The sequence below is a fragment of the Camelus dromedarius genome, chromosome 29, assembly GCF_036321535.1.
Source record: "Camelus dromedarius isolate mCamDro1 chromosome 29, mCamDro1.pat, whole genome shotgun sequence".
Lineage (NCBI taxonomy): Eukaryota > Metazoa > Chordata > Mammalia > Artiodactyla > Camelidae > Camelus > Camelus dromedarius.
The window spans coordinates 8,983,773-9,001,967 of record NC_087464.1 but is presented as its reverse complement, the minus strand read 5'-3'; positions in this window follow the sequence as shown (position 1 = coordinate 9,001,967).

The following is an 18,195-nucleotide window of genomic DNA, read 5'->3' as shown; positions in this document are numbered from 1 at the left end:
AAGTAAATACTTTAAGATATTTGGATGGGAAAGTATTTCTTAAGTGGCAAGATAAAAAGATAAGGAAAATGCTGATGAATTTGACCACATGAAAATTAAAGCAATGAGTAGAAAGACAGCATAATCTGAAATAAATGTGAAAAATATATATAACTGATCACTTTGCTCTACACCTGAAACTAACACAATATTGTAGATCAACTATCCTTCAATAAGAAAAAAAGGACAGCACACAAAATAAGAGGATATGTTATATACTAGGAGAAGATATTTGCAATTTATATGACCAGACAAAGGCTTAATATCTAGAATCATCAAAGTGTCCCACAAATCAATAAAAGGTCAATGACTTAATAGAAAAACAAACTAAAGATATACAAGAAAACATGAATGGATAATAAATGTATGAAAAGATGTTTAACCTTACATATTGATCAAGGAAATGAAGATTAAAATCTCAAGAAGACAGCTATTTTGCAACCAGTAGATGCACAACACTTAAAAAGGTGGTACAAAGTTTTGATGATGATGTACATCAGAAAGAACAACTTTTTTGGAGAATAATTTGGCAATACTTAGTCACATCAAAGACATAGATATGTATTTAATTTTCAAACACTTCCAGTGTTGGGCTGGGAGCAGTAGTTCTCAAACGTTAGCCTGCACCATAATCACCTGGAGGGCTTGCTAAACTCTTCTGCTGCGATCTTAGAATTTGCATGGGCAATAAATTCCCAGGAAATGCCAGTGCTGTTGGTCCCAGCACCACACCTTAAGAACCACTGCCTTAGAGAACTGATCCTGAACGTGCCTAGGGAGACAAACATAAGAATATTCATTGCATTGATCATAACAGCAAGCAATTGGAAGCAGCCTCAGTGCCCATCACTGGGAGAATGAACGGATAATTAAGTAACTCATGAAGAACCCTTAAACAACAGTTACAGTCAATCAGCTGGATCTAAACAAAAATGTCGATTGGGAAATATGTACCATAAGATACAATTTTAATAAAGTTTAAATGCATGCAAAATCATCCTGCATCTTGTTTGCAAATGTATACCTATATTTAAAGTGCGAGTGAAAATATATAAGTTTAATAGGAAATATGTAAAAAAATGTGCATGGTGATATGAGACCAATTCCAGGACAGTGTTTATCTCTGGGCAGGGAAGAGTAACAGGATCTGGGAGAAACATGTGAGGGGCATTGGTTGTACCTGTGATGCTTCATTTATTGATTTTTGGTTGAAGAAAAGACCTGAAGCAAATGGAAAAATGACGAGAATTGGGGAGTACATGGATGTTCGTTCTGTCATTTTCTAATTATTTTTCCTGTTTGAAATACTTCATAATAATACTAACTTAAAAGGAAACAGAGACCATAATTGAACTCAGAAGGCTGATAGCTCTGTTACAGACAGAACGCAAGTTTGGACGAATTTTTCATATGACCTGATACTGAGTTTCTTTAATCCTAAAATGTCAAGCAAAAGCAAGAAAAAATAATAAAACAAGGTGTTTCAGAGAAAGACTGGGCTTTCTAATCAGTTCAGAGTACATAACGATGGCAGTAAATTTTATATTTAGTTAATATTCTATATAGTCACACTCTACTTTCATATAGATGTGTGTTTAAACACATTTAATCCTCTCAATAACTCAGGAACAAGCAGAAAGGAAGTTGTCATCCCCATTTGACATATGAGGAAACTGAGGCCTAGGGAGGCTAAAGTATCAAATAGCTAAGTAAACACCCCAGCTGGGGGCAGCCACCTGGGTCTGCTGACATCGGCCTCCATCATTGCCTGTTGGCATCCAGAGAGGTAGGAGTTTGACAAATAGATGTCCTAGTCAATCTTATTCCAATTTACTTGGTAGTAAAATTATTTTCCTTCAAATTTATTTTGACTCTGACTAATAAGAACTCAGGGGATTCCTTGTTTATTCAGTTGCTTGCAGCCGGTGAGCTGTTCTGCAAACATAAAGCTCGCGGGTTTTCTAGGAGAAACTCCTGGAGGTGGTGATGTAGTCAATAGGTAAATCCCAGATTTTGCAGTTTGTGTGGCCTGTTTTCAAAGTCCCCAGGCCATCACTCCCTAGCTGTGTAAAGTGAGTGATATTATCAGCATTGAGGAGCCTCAATTTTCTTATCTGTAAGGTGGGGCCACCTCACTGGTGAAGACTGCAGAGTCTGCTGTGTGTGCAGGATACAGCTCAGTGCCTGGCATGTAATAATGGCTCAATGAGTGGTGCTATTTATTTAATAAATGTTACCTTTATTTGTTGAGATATTGATGACTCTTTCTTACTTCCTTCCCTATGAGTTCTATCAAATTCGATATCCAATGCACTGCGAAGTAAACATGGAAGTTCATGTCTCATTACAGTCAGTCCCCTGTATCTGCATGTTGTGCCATCTTATATTAGGGACTTGAGCATCTGTGGATTTTGGTATCCACAGAGGGTCCTGGAACCAATCCCCCTCCACATCGAGGGATGACTGTAGTTGATTTCTGTCAATTCAGAATGGAGGAGGGGCATGGGGAAAGAAGAGGGAGAAGAGAAGAGAGAGAGAAAGAAAAAGACATTTCATTTCTGAATTTCTGAAAATTTTCAATTCTGCAAAATTCTTGAAACATTATAAAGTAAATAAAATGGATGCAGGCTGTTCATAAATATTTACTGAAAAACCTAATCTGTGTTTACAGTATTTTTTCATAAACAGTGTTATTTAAAAAAAAAAAAACTAGCCTGGTACTTTTGGGGAATCATCACTGTGATTTGGTATAATACAAAGTACTTGCAAATTGCCACCAACACTAAGAATTTTCTGGCTTCTTAAGTACTGATATTTTATTTAAAAATGTCACACAATTTCTGTCAAGAAAGCAGAACTTCTAGAAAGTGTCAGTAAGCATGGCGGTCCTACCAATTCATTGAACTTGTTGCTTAAGGCTTTTCCTGGAAATCATAAATAAATAATGGAGAGATTTAATTTGAAGCACGACTACCAGAGTGTTTAATGATGGCCTTTGGGTAGCACTGCTGTGAACTGAAGTAAGATGGTCACTCAGAGACTGTTGAAAAATGGGGTGCGTGGAGTTTTCAGTGTAACAGTTGATCTCTCTCCAATCTCTCGTTCGTTTTAGGACAGGTTCTGAGCATTGATTGGCTGCAAACTCATTCCTAGATGAATGGACCCATGCTTTTCCTGCTGGTTGAAACCTCTGGATCTTTGCGTCTGCTATTTCCTCTGCCTGCCGTGCTCTCTTCCACCTGGAGAATCTAATCCAACAGGTAAAGAACTAATTTAGGAATTTCTTGAATGAGCTCCAGCCCCACAAAGGACTGATGAGTCTCCACTCTGTTGCAAGAATAATAATAATACTATATTGATAATAAACTTTCATTAAATATGTTTATATGCAAAGCATTGTTCTAAGCACTTTCTATAACTTAATTCATTTAATCTTCACAGCAAGCCCACGAGGAAGATGTTATCGTTAAAGGGCTCAGGGCTTGACTTCAGATCCCTTGACTCTATTACTCAGTTACTTTGCTCATGCTTGTCATCATCTTGCCAACTCTGTCCACTAGATGACTACAGGTTCCCCAGATGTCAACAGTCAAACCTGAAAAACAAAAGGGGAAAAGTTAAGCTTGCTTTTTTGCAAATAAACTCTTTGAGATTCATAATACATAGTCGTACTTTCAAGGCTCTGAGAAGTCCTATAATAAAGAAAGCTGTTTAATTTTGGTTCTCCCAGGATTTCCCAAAGAAAACCATGCCCAGATTCCAACTTGATTTTGTTCTTTCTTTCTTCCTCTTCTTCTCCTTCTCCTCCCACTCCTTCACTTCCATCGCCCGTCTCTAACATACATGGGGCAAGCATGCCCAAATGCCCCCGTGCAGTTTTGTACTTACCGGTCCACAGTGTAACCACTGACTTCTACATGTATTTATTATTAGCCTGGGAACTTCTTGAGGGTGACACTGTGTCTTATCACTGGGATGTTCTTAGCTCTGTTCACTGTGACATGAAACTTGGATGCAGGTGTCTTGTTTGGCTGTGTCCAGGAATGTCTGACATGCTGCGTCATCTGAGAAGGGAGACGTGGGCATCGAGACCATTGATATTTTGGACTTCGGTGACTGGCTGATCCATTTGTGCCCCTGCCAAGTCAAAACTATGAAAGACAGCTGGGTAGACTTTCCCGACACCACGATGCTGATGGTCAGTATGACAGCTCTCCAGGAAGTGCTCATTTCTTCCCATTTTATGAAGATGTAGAAGGGAGGTTTCTGGGATTGAGTTTTTTTCCCTCCCTTAAAGTGAATTTTTAAGATTAAGTGAATGTATAGTTTGAAAGCTCTTTGGAAATAATCTTCCAAGTCAATCATTTCAATTTACACATGAGAAAGTTGAGGCACAGAGAGAAGTAAATGGTGGAACATCACCTGTCAATGGCAGAGTTTGACTAGAATAATTTATCTCACTTGTTAGTAAAACAAAGAGACAAAAATCCATGGACCTCTGTCTGTAAAACAACACAGGGTTTGAATGGCTTGCTTTACAAAAAAGGGCACAAGCCAGCGCAAGTGTCCAGGAGAACCACGAGGATCAGGAGAAAGCTTGGCTGAAACTGATTGACTGGTCTATGGGATATCTATTCGGCAATCTAAATGTGTAAGGCCATTTGGCAATTTATGAGCTTATGATGCAGACCTGGATGCAATGGGATTGGCCCAACCAGTGACCCAAGACCTGAAACCTTTTGAGACCCAGGACATCAGAAGCTTACCTGACAGAATTTGCTAGAAGAAGCCATTCCAAAATTAGTCTGGTTATATGGAAAGGCTGTACAATATCCTTGGCTGAAGTGGCTTTGATTGGAAATGATATGCTTGGGAGATTTATTATCTCTTACTCAAAGACTACAAGTAAAACTACAAATGTTTATTGTGAATTAAAGCTATGTATTCTCAAATATGAGATAATCATTAATATTTGTTGAGCAATTTCTACATTACAAGGGTTTTATTTACGCTGACTCACTGAATCCCTGCAGTAACTTCATGAGGTAGCTACAATTATTAGTCCCATTTTACAGATGAGGAAACTGAGGTACAGGGAATTAAGTAATCAGCTTAAAGTCAGATAGCCAGTAGCTGATGGAGCCAGAATGAAATATTTGCTGGTTTTGTTTCTTCCATTTATTCCACATTTCTCATACTATAATAGCTTCTTATGTGGTGAGCAACATTTTAGCAGTTTAGAGCTGGACTTACATAAGTAGTCTGCCATTGTCACACTCTTCTGCATAGGAGTTTGAGAAATAAAATGGTGACATTGTGAAGTGTGGCCATGGTGTAGCGGACATAAATGTTAGAAACGCAAAAACGGATCTCGGAGAAACAGGAAGAGAAAATCTTCACGTCTCTTTGACTTGTGAATCTTGCCTCTTGCGGAGGAGGGCAGCGCTGTGCAGGGAAAAGACAACGGGTATCTGCCATCATGGACTCATTCTTTCATCAAGGTCCCCTCTCTCTCTTTGAGAGAATATCCACTCTATGCAAAGCGCATGCAAGGCTTCGGGAACATGGCTGGCATCTGTTCTTCCCTTGGATGGCTTTCTGTTCAGTAGTCCATGCACACAAACAAACACAAAAGCAGCGAAACATGATGGAGTTCAGAGAAAGGAGACTTTCGGTCCACAGTAGGGACTCCGGGGACTGGTCATGGAAGAACGAATCCTTCAGCTGGAATTTGAGGAGCAGGAACCTGGATTTGTAGCAAGAGATAGTTCTTGTGTGCTAAGACGAGAGAACCAAGGCCCAAAGCTGAGAAAGCAGTACCACATTTAGAGAGCGAGGAGCAGCCATGCTCAGAGACAGAATGGATGGAGAAGTGGTCTCCTAAGTGTCTGCCTGAGTGGAGGACGTTGACATCCTGAGCATAGATCTTGAAAAGCGCCATTGAAAGCCATGTTAAGACCTCTGCGAGGCAGGTTTCAAATGCTTGGCACATAGTAGGTGCTCAACTAATGTTTGTTGACAAAAGGAGGGAACGGCACAGTGTAGAAAGATAAAATGATTTCATAGCATCTTGGGATTGCTTATTAATCAGTCTAAGGTCAAATAATAAACAAAGCTATAGAACATGTTAGCCCTCAATTTCTGGACCAAATTCCAAACATGAAAATGCTGGACTTAACTCTCTGGGAGTGTCCAGGGATGACCCGGGCACTTGTAGCAAGCTCCCTCATGAGGTCTAGCCTGCATTTGCTGGCATGAACCACCTTTGTCTGGGTCGTGCAGGGTCTTTTCTTGTTTAAAACGACAATGAGAACGGCAAACCCCAGCCCCTTAGATTTCTCTGCATATCCATAAAAGCCTGGCAACCAAGGGTATTATCTTTATTTGGAAGAAATGGAGCACTTTTAACGTTCAGAAATATATATATATCTAAAACTCAGGTTCTGAAATAGTCATTTTTTTTTCCCCCTCAGCTATGCCATTATAGTGATCAGCCAAGCTTCGGTAAGGTAAATACTTTTGGAAAATAAGTGGAAATTTGCTGCAAATCAGTCCCTTTTGTGCATGGCCGCGGGAGCATGTTGAAATGTTTGGACACTAATACCCATTCATTTTCTTGGCTCGATAAATAAAAGCCGCCAGCTCTGTGGCGGCCGTGAAATGGTATTCTTCAGGGCCCAGCAGGATCCTCCATCCTTATTACCACTGCAGGGGGCAGGACAGGCCCAAAATAGCAAGACAACTAAATCAAGACATTTTCAATGTCTAACAAAATGACTGTGTTTTAGAAAGAACCAAAAGGTTGGCAAAAAATTGGACGGCTTTTGTACTTCATGTAATACCTTTGTTAAAAGAGTTCAGATGGGAAAAAAAGGAATCTTTTAAAAATGCATAAGCATATTTCTGAATATCATTTAAAATCTCCAAAGATCTGATGAAACTGGAAATCGGATGCACTGATGGAGTCATCAGGGGAGTCAAGCTGAAGATGTATACCATTTGGGGACCCCAGAGCGTGGATTATCACGGGGCCAGCAGAAGAACTGGGCCTGTCTTATTATGTGTCTAGGTTTGATGGGGGAGTAACTTCAAAAGGAGGTCAGGGAAGCTATTGAAGGAATCTGAGCAGTTATTCTGGCCTGCAGATCTTTCTCAAATTAAGCATTTTTTTTTCCTTTTAATAAATAGGCTAGTAGACCTGAGCATGTTTGAACCATTACCCTCTCAGTCATCTAAGAAAAATTAGCAGAAGTATTTCCTAAGAGTCCTAAAAGCATAGCAATATCAACTGGGCTGGAAGGGGAGTATTGGCAAAAAGTGTTAGGAAGATATTTGGGGATTTTTTTTCTCTCACTGTCACCCTGCCCTGCCAGTTAAGACGTAGTGTTCACCCATTTTGAATAAACAATGAATTCCTTTCATTGTCACGTTATATTCTGGAAGGAAGTACCCTGTCCAATAACAATTAGTGCTGAATTCTTTTGCACGGTGCCATGCTACACGACTGACATCATTATAATTAAGCATATAAGTGTAACTCATAATTCTGACACAAACCAGTCATTTTATGTAGTAGAACTCAAAGGGTTTCCTCGAAGGGTAAACACCGCGAGCCTCTTGCCAAATCCCTCATAGTTAACATGCCACTCAAACCGAAAGCACAGGTCTTTCGGATTTTTGAAAGTTGATAAACAAAGAGGAAACTACCTTCCCCCACCCTCCACCCCCGTCCCTTCCAGTCTCATCTTCGATCTTTTATGACTCAGACTTTAATGAGAGCCATAAACATTACCTTGCCTAATAAAAATTCCAGTATTTCAGAGCTGGCTCCGAGAATGTGAAACACATCTGGTGACAACTGGAGCTAATTAATATCTTTATAGGTGTCTCCCATCCGCTAGAGTTTAAACAGAAATAGTCAGGGGTGCTTACATCAAAGCCCGAGGCCATGGAGGACTGTTGCTGGCTTTCCAGTCTGAACTGATAACAAGTAGACCAATTTTTTTTTACAGGATTGTAAAAGCTGAGTGTGGAGATGGTTCACTCAGAGAAGCACTTTGCCCCATTCTTGCTGCGTGTCCTCGAGTCCCTGGTTTTGTCTGTTTGCAGCTAGCCTGGCTAGTTCGTTAGACATATGGCCAGGCAACAGGGTGAGAAAAAAATACTAAAACGAGGTGGAGAAGCTAACAGATAGCTATGTTTAGATTCCTTCCTTAGATTTAGACAAAGCACACAGTGACCCATCCATCCCAGATCTTCTTGCAAAGATCTTTAAAAATCTGCTCTGGGAAGGATTTGCTTGTGGTCCAGATAAGGCTGATCTAACAAGACTGAGTGAAAATTAAAAAGCAAGATGAACCAGCACAACTTGTGCTAACATGTGTTCTGAAGCGCACCATTCGGCCGCGTGCAGTGTCACAGCTCTGGGCTAAATGTGCAGGTGGTCGAGGGACTCCTTTTTCAAAGGTTGCCCTACAAAGAGCATGCCAGCCCCTCTCCGTCAATATGGGCCAGTACCCCGGGAGCTCCCGGACAATCAGAAAATAATGACATCAACCTGACCATGGTTAAGTACATAACGTGCTGAAGGTTCACGGATGTGTAGTCTGGAACAATAAAGAAAAAATAAAGACTCTTGCTCGGCGGGCCCCAGCTGTTATTAGCCATGCTGTGAGATCAAGGCAAGGTATGATATGGACTGCCATTTCCATTGGGACCAGGTTAATCTCTCAATTGGGGGAGAAAAAGAAAAGCAGCCCTCAGAATGAACGGGGGAGGGGGGGAAACACATGACAATATCTTTATTTGCATAATCTGTGTTTAACCCTTTGCTAATGGAGACCACATTTCCTTCAAATAAGCTTAATTTTCTTCCGACTGGTGGGCAGAGAGCTCTAAAACCTCCAAGTTCAGCCAATGAGCATCCTATCTAATATTCATTTAATATGTGTTGCTGAGACTTAAGGCTTAGGGGGGGAAAACTCGAACTGTGTAGATTCAAAGTGACAGGCATCTCTTAAGGGAAACACCGTTGGAATTTATTCTGGCCCGGCCTCCTCCACTGCTGACTTTCTGATCTTCAGAAAGTGGCTTCATCTCTCAACCTCAGCTCCCTTACTTGGAGAATGGGTGAGATTTAAGTAAGAGGGGCTGGGAAGTAAGTAATCCTCCATGCCAATGCTGTTCGAGAAATTTTAAAAACACCAAGTGTGCTAAAAAGGAAAACTGAATGGCTGATGCTGCATTCAAAAACAGAAGCAATTCTGTGCGAGCGAGTGTGTGTGTGAGGGTCTGCCCTCTAGAAGGTGAGGGGAGTCATGGGGGGGGGGTGGAGGCAGCAAAGAAATATGTGAACTGAAATCTTCCAGGAGGGTGGTCAGTGAAACTGGCATTTCCCGTAAGAAAGGACTGAATTTTCAGCTCTCGCTATTTTTGTTGTTGTTTTTGTATTTGTTTTCTCATTTCTTGCACCATCCCCTTCTACTTATTATTACTATTTTTTCACTTCTGAAATAAAAGATGAGGACAAGGGACGTTGCACATCTAAACCGTATGAATTCACATTATCACTTAGAAAAAGAAGACAGAGAAAGAAGTCTTAAGCTTGTTTCTAGGTCAGAAAAGGGGCCTGTTTTCAGGTTCCCGGGCTGCTGTTCATTGGTTCTCATGTTACTCTGGACGTAAAAGAAGTGATTTGCTGAAGACAGGTGCACGAAGCATTTTTTTTTTTTTTAAATAGCATTAACTATGGTCACGTTTCCCAAGAAACTGCTTTGAATAATCATGTTGAAGAATCCTTTTCTCCCCAGTTACCTACTTTTGTTTAATTATAAAAGTACTACAGAGAGAAGTATATTGGGGTAGAGAATAGTTTGCATAATCATCTTGGCTCCCAGCTCGAAGAGAACAACTATTTTGACACAGTTGATTCTCTCCTAATTATCTTTCTACTTTTCTCTTTTGTAGAGTCAACATCATGTCATATATAAATTGCGTTAGACTTTTTTCCCCCCTAGTCACTATGACTGTGTATTACTAGAATCTTTACAAACATACTTTTTATTTGGCCGCCCAACATTTCATCTTCTGAGTTGAACATGTTGGGTTAGAGCGAATGTTTGATTTAATATTAAAATAAGGTTCTATAAATAATGATGCCATTAAATTATTCTGTTTAAGGCCTTCCCTCATTTGAGATTTATTTTTTCTTAAGATAAATTCCTACTAGAAGGGCAGAGTTAATTCTTTGAAAGCAATAGATTTAGTTAAAGAGCTTCTTTACTGTAAACCTTATTAAAACACACTCACACACACATACACACACACAAGTATTTTTAGCTTTAACTCCAAAAATAGAAAGGAAAATATAATTTTTTAAATAATATATTTTAATAAATTAATAAATTTTTAAATAATATTATTTAAACAGGCCTTTCTGGCTAGTGGTCAGAATAGGCAGGACTTCACACACAGAGAGAAATTAAGTGATGTGAGAACCCTTCACCTCAGTATTGGACCCAACCTGAGCCCAGCCCAGACTCTAGACATTAGTTTATTGGCACAATTAACTCAATATTTAATGAATCTTGTGGCGTAGGGATCTCTGGGTCGATATGTCCCAGAAAACTTCTGTGATTGGGAGGGGCTTTATATTTTCTGACTCAACCTCACAGAATTGTATTTAAGAGCGTATTTGGTTTCAGTCCCATGACAACAGCCTAAGAACGTAATGGACAAGACCTTCTCTTAATATATACAGTTTCTCTCCTTCAGGTTTTTCTCTGGATTAGCATTTACTGTCCTGCTAAGGCTTCAAGCCCAGAATGCTTTCAACTAGTTAGTTGTGAACTGACCTCGTGTTACACAAAGAATCTAGGCCACAGCAATTTAGATAACTAACAGGTAATTGCAGTCTTAAATCAAGTTTTTCTTGAAAAATGGATACCCCATTTTGTAGGAAACAATGGTATATTTGTGAAAAGTTATGTATCACATTTTTGTATTCAAACCCTGTACTGTCATTTTTATGAATTCCTTGTTAGCAAAAAGAGACAATTGTTGTTTGGGTTTTCCAGGATTTTGATTATCTGAGGTAGCTTTGGATCTTTAAAAACTCTATACGCCAAGGCCAGTTAGCTAGTAAAATTAAATTACCCACTCATTAAATTTTGGCAAGTTTATTCGAGATGGAATTTGACTGCAGGTCATCAGAGTTGCAAGCATTCCAAAACCAAAAGGCTGAACCCCCGGAATCATAAGATTCAATCTGATAGGAAAATAACCTAGAACGAATATACTTTTCTTTGAACAAAAGAATCATGGCTCATCTGAATAATTTCCATGAAAGCTTCTTTTAACAGTGCCTGGGAATAGATTGAAATGTCGCATATTAGATCAAAGAAAAGGAAGAAGGATGGGCAGAAAAACCAGGAAGGAGGGAACCAGGTGTGCCATTTTGATCTTTAGACACTAAAGTGGAAACCCACAAATGTTACAAGTTTGTTAAAATAATAAGTTGAAGCACGGACAGTTAATTTAATTTTTAGACCATTTGTCTAAGGATTTAAGAAAGAAAAAGCATGTTGGAATGAAATGGTAGAGACATTCAGCGTTAGGCAGACTCTCAGTTTCTTTAATGAAAGAACAGATGACAAGTTGGCTTCTGCCCGTGGTGAAAGTCTCATGTTAAACAAGAATTCGAATCTCTGAAATTTTTGGCCAAGTCTGTTAGAGCAAATATTCACCTTGATAAGTATGGAGTCGGTTATTCGGGGAATTCCATAGAGACGCATCTTTAGCGCAATTTAGTTCTAATCAAGAATTAGTCCATAAATGAATTCTCATATGACTCGTGTGGCTGAAACCTGTTATTTCATATGGAACTATTATTTCATAGAATTGCCATTCAGGCATTCCATTAAAAATGGCAATCACCCCCAAATTAGAAAAGGCTTTGTTTGTATTATGAAGAACATAAACTAAATCACGCAGGTTAAAATATCCTCTCCCAGCTTCTTCCTAGCTCATTCTCCCCAGTTTTCATTGCCAATATGCTTTTTGTTTGAATGGGGAATCAGATGAAGTTTAGTAGTTAAGCCATCATTTTATTTCCTTGGCAAATAAACCAGTTTCAAAAGTACATTAAATCCTATTTTGTTTCATGCAAAACATAGGCATCACCACAGTTTGGTGCTGAGTGATAGGTGTACCTCACAGCAACCAGAAAAAGTGTGCGGAATTCCAGTTAGCACTCTGGAATGGCTCCAAACCATTCTGGCATGGGAACTTCACAAATATATTTTATCATGAAGTCTCTAGTATTTTATATACATATAAAATATATATATTATAATATATATTATTATATATAATAATATAATATGTTATAATATTATATTATATATTGTAATATATTTATATATAATATAATATAATATAATAATATTATATATAATAATATATATAATATTATATATAATAATATAATATATGTTATAATATTATATTATATATTGTAATATATTTATATATAATATAATATAATATTATAATATTATATATAATAATATATATAATATTATATATATACACAACACACACACACACAGATATATATACACACACAGATGAAGTCTTTAGTATTATATATATACATAAAATCTCTAGTGTATATATATTTATAATATATGGCATTTTATATATATAGACACATATGCCTCTAGTGTTACATGTATTATATATCTACATATAATATATCTAGTATTACTTATATACACCACAAGCATATGCTATAATGATATGGACATTTAAACCTATCATCTGTTTTTAAGTCTGGGAGGGAATAGTATTAAGTAATATCGGTTGAGTAATGTTCCCATTGGATTTGTTATTATTCCAGATGCAATCTTAAAACATTGTCTGACTTTTTTTCTCATTCATTTATTCTGTCTTCAGCTATGTACTATTTGGGGAGTTCTACTGTCAAGTTCTGCACTGGAAAAACAGAAGTAATTCTACTATTATATCTTCTACTATGTAAGTGGGAGTTTGGCTTCATTAGCTAAATGAAGAGGTGGGATAAAAAACGAACAAAAATTTAAAAAATAATAATAAAAGAGGACCAGAAGGAGAATGAACATTTATTGAGTGGGTACTATGTTTTGGAAACTTTGCATGCATCGTTATACAATCGTCACAGCAGCATTTACACCTCAATGTTGACAGCCTATTAGAGATGAAAAAACAAATAGTCAAAAAAGGGGAGGTCACTGGTTAGAGATCAGAGTTCCAATGGCCAAGGTTGAATCCACAAATGTCTGCCTGAGCTCAAAACCCTCTGTACCATTAGTGTATTACCTATTAACAAGTCACTGTGCTACTGCTTGGATTTCTAGGGAATATTAAGCAAAACACATACTCTTTCCTAATAGGACAGTCAAGGTGAGTGTATCTTTCTGACTGGATTCCCAATGATGTACAACATAGCAAATACCGACTGCCTTTCTGCACTCTAAAACGTTCTTCCATTGCCACTACCTTGAGTGAGGACAATTGTGTCCCCTGCCATCCCCCACAACATAAATGATACATCCCCAGAAAAACATTTCTTTTCTTTCTTTTTTTTAATTAAAGTAGAGTCAGTTACAATGTGTCAGTTTCTGATGGACAGCACAATGTCCCAGTCATGCATATACATACATATATTCGTTTTCATATTCTTTTTCATTGAAGGTTCTTACAAGATACTGAACACAGTTCCCTGTGCTATACAGCAGAAACATTTTTTTAAATCTATTTTTATATATAGCAGCTAACATTTATAAATCTCAAAGTCCCAAATTTATCCCTTCCCACCCCCTGCCCCAGTAACCATAAGATTGTTTTTTTTTAGTTGAAGTACCATCAATTACAATGTGTCAATCAGAAAAACATTTCTAATCTCAGCGTGCACCAAAATCAAGGCCCAGTAGAGCTTCTCAAAAACCAGAGAATCTGTCCTCATGTAAAGTACCTCATCTAGTCTCTCCATAACTACCAGTGGAGTTCTATGCATGAGAGGTTACTACAAATGACGAGACGGAATTCAATCAATTTTTGTTTCATCACTCAGTTTTTCATACTGGCAGACATCCATCTAAACACAACGTTCACTATTTTTAAAGGAAAAGGTACAAAGGTAAAAACAAAGGTGACGGGTTCATTTTTTGCTTTTCGTCTTAAATCACCATTGGCAACCTATCTTCTTTTCTTTTGAAAAAAATCTGAGGCTGCATCTTTAGTCTTGAAAGGATCTGGAAAGCTGCATGAAACAAGAATGAAGGGTTGAACTGAGAGGGCTGAGAATAGAAAACTCTGTTTATCCACAGAGTGCTGCATCCACAAGATTCCACAGCTCCCTGGACAAGCCCTCCCACCTGTAAGAGTGCGAGACCTTTGGCCTCTGGGAGCTATTCTGCCTCTATGCTCGACGGTCAAACAGCCAGCATGCGTTCCGGGCTGTGCTAAATCTGATGATGGTTTCTCTGAAGTGTGCACCTGTCCATCAGGAAAGGCAGCGAGACTCCCCAACTCATTTTCCATAGGCTACTGCACAGCAGTGGATGTTAATGACTTTGGAGTGTTTTGTCTTTGACAATGAGCTGGAATCTTGACTATGCAATTGACTGCAACTACATAAATTGCTATTTGGAATGAATCTTAATATATACACTTGTGTGTATGAATACAGCTAGCCGCACTTTCCCCATACGATCACGGTTGTTAACATTCTACCCATTTTAAGTGAGCAAATTTGAATCAAATGGCTGCGGAATACCTTCTGTGTTAACATCAGCTATTTAAAAAGCCCAAGGATTAAAAGTTAATTCCATCCTTTTAATTCAAGGGACATATAAGCGGCATTATGGGTAGAGCCAACTCCTCTTTTATCAGCCCTTTCATGCTGGCTCCTCACTAATTCTTGGTTGTTCAAATGCTACCTACATAATAAAAGCCTTGAGTTAATTTACTAAGATTTTACACCAGTGCAAATGAAAGAAAGGAAAGTGCTAAACAAGGCAATTAGCACTCTGTTTAGTGCACTCCCAAAATAAATGTAGGCAATTTACAATTTGGCAAATGGCACTCCATCCAGATCCAACTCATTTATGCCTAAGGGGGTGGTACAGTTCATTAGGGGGAAAAAGTGTTTATATATATTATGCTATTGAGGCCCAACCCATTTTGTGCTCCAGCAACAGATGTGACTCCTCCTGAGGTTTATCAGTGTTTCTTGCAGAAAAATGCCAAACTATTATGCTTTCAAATAAATGGTCCAAAAAGAGTGCCTTTTTACTACGGAGTCTTAGTAGCCAGCTTTACAGGATTGGGGGCGGGGTAGTGGTATCTAAGGGTGTGCAAGGGATGGGTTTGAAAACTTATAGTCACGAGCTGGGGCCTCTTTTGTGGCTCTTGAAGTGCGCGTTGCCACTCCGAGTCCAGTTGCTGCGAGAGCCTTTGCAACTGTTCATTTGAAGCACAGCTGACTGTTTCTTAATTGACAGGAAGGTTGCTCCAAGCCTTTCATGTTTATTCTTGTAAGCCTCTTATTAGTGCAAAAATAATAGATGTTGTTAATGCAGACTCACAACCAACATTAATATTTAAGATGCTCAAACGATAAAGGTTAAACAGATGTTGATGATGCTTTTGAACAAAGAGCTTTACAAGATAGTTCAGAAACGTTAACGATTGGGCCAGGCTTGAAATAACTGTGCCCTAGTTCGAGGCTCTCAGTCTTTGGGATTTATTCCTCCTTTGGGGAGGTGAAGTTCCTGTACCTCACCTTCACATATCAGTGTCATCTGGAATTAGCCTTCCTGCTGGAAAGCCGCGATGAAAAAAATGACATCTGAGGAAGGAAGATGCAGTAAAATCCACCAGCTTTCCCTCTATTTTTTTGTTTATTTCTGAGTCTATACAGTTTCACCCAGTGATTTAAAAAAAAAAAAAAAAAAAGATGAAGCAAGGTAAAAGCATTCTTTTGTGCCCTCTAGCTGCTGGAAGCACACATAGGAAATAAAACTCTCTGATGATTCAATTCACCTAATCTGGCTGGGGGGGAAACAAGAAAACCACCATTCCTGTGAGCTAGAGTTCTCTTTCCTTTCTAAAAAGATACCAAAAGAAAGAAAAGTTTGCCTTCTCGGGTTGATTACACTTTTATTTTCACAAGACAAAACACAGAGATTCTCAGAAAATTAAGTCCGGCATTGCACATTATCTCAAGCAGCTGATTCATAGGACACAGAAATTTTGGACTGTGCAGTGCTTTGAGTATGGATCCCTGATTTTCATTCTGTTTCGAAAGGAAGTTGAGTAAGGATGGCCATCCAGAGTGACTTTGGTTCGCTTATTTGTTTCAGGAACGTTATAGCGGCCTTTAGAATTGATGGCAAAGCCAGGATTCTTACGTCTGTTTATGAAAATGAATGGCCTGTGTGGACTTCATGTATATGTAACCCGCTCTAAGGGTGCTCTTTGCACAGGAATGTTATCTACATAAGTCCTGAAGAAAATGTTGAAATTGCAGATGGCAGTCCTGATAGCAGCTTGGGTTACAATCCTTCAAATCTAGGCTACAGTTCAAATATAAAATCAGCATCCCACGTGGCTCCCTTGCCACTGAAGAGGACAACGTTTTGTGAACGTGGAATAAACGGCTTACTTGTGGGATGGTTTCACAAAGGAAAGATCTGAATGCCCAATTTATTACACCATTCATCTCTGGGGAGGATGAAGTCTTGCAGCTTGGCACATGCATGCTGTCCAGGATTGTACAGGGTCGGGGGAAAAAGAGAAAGGAAAGAGAGAGAAAGAATTTGAAATTTGCAGAATTAATTAAAAAAAAAATCCTTCCAGCTTTCCTAAGAAAATGGTTTTCTAAGTGCCCTAGATTTTTCGGTGTCTATTGGAGAGTGTGTGAGTGTGGGGGAGGGGGCCGGGCGGGTGGGAAGGGAGCTGAACTGTTTAATGATTCAAGGAAATATCCAAGAGCATCTCTTCCCCCCTGACGTGCACGCACAGCTCAGAGGGCCTGGCCGCCGCGTCTCACCGCCATTCCCGGTAATTCCCGGTACAGCGGAGAGTTCACCATAAAGGGTTCAGTCTCAACAATGTTCTAAGTGGCGCCTCCTGAGTTGCTCTTGTGCTGTGGAGAAATACAGAAATCAAGCTAAATCAGATTAGTCAGCAGAGTAAGAAAATAAAGGTCAGGTCCACCAGCATCTGAGTAAACACCCTGTGCCAATATGGCCATCTTCAGTCAGGAACTAATTAAGGGCTGATTGTCCTTTGCAGTGAAACCTCAAAAATGCATGGTGCTGAATTATTAAAAACAACACACACACACACACACACACACAAATCCAAAAAAAAAAAAAAAAACCCACACTCTGCAGTATGTCAGATGAAAAGATAGGGAACCATAACATCCCACGGAATTGTGCCTCTTGGATAAAGATAGCCCCCCCATCTCCAGCTTTCTTTGTTTTGATTACGATTTTCCTTCCTTGAAGGGAGCAGAAAGTATGCTCTGAGCCTGTCTTGTGTTACAGCCCCTTACCTTTGTCTGGCTATCTCAGCTGGTATTTAATTGGTCAGCAATAGGAGGGAAGTCTCCTTTGAGGTAATGAATATTGACTGTTTATGTTGAAATGTCATTGTGAAAAGCAAGCCCAGCACCAAAGAGGGAGAACCCAGTGTGAGAGTCTCCGGCACAAAAGAGACACCAGTGAAACGGAGCCATTGAAAAACAAAGCCGCTGAAATTCAAAGGACAGATGAAACAGAAATGGCCCACATGTGTGGGAATTTCAAGCTAGCCGTTGACAGGTGAAAAAGTCATTATTTTTACCTGTTACAACCGCATGTAATTGTGTGTTTTTCCTAAAATGACATGGAGGCCGTGACTCACAGGAGTGTTTTAATTGAGAAACCACCTTCATCTTTGAATGAATAATTTTTGTTCCATCAAGGGAAATGGGGCAAACCTAACAGTTAATCATTATATGGATTCTAAACCGCAGAAAAGAGAAAAGAGCGGAGCTGTGTGGCAGGACAGCCCTCTCTTAAAAGGGTTCGGTTCTGAATTTTCCATCGAACCTGCTGGATCCAAAAA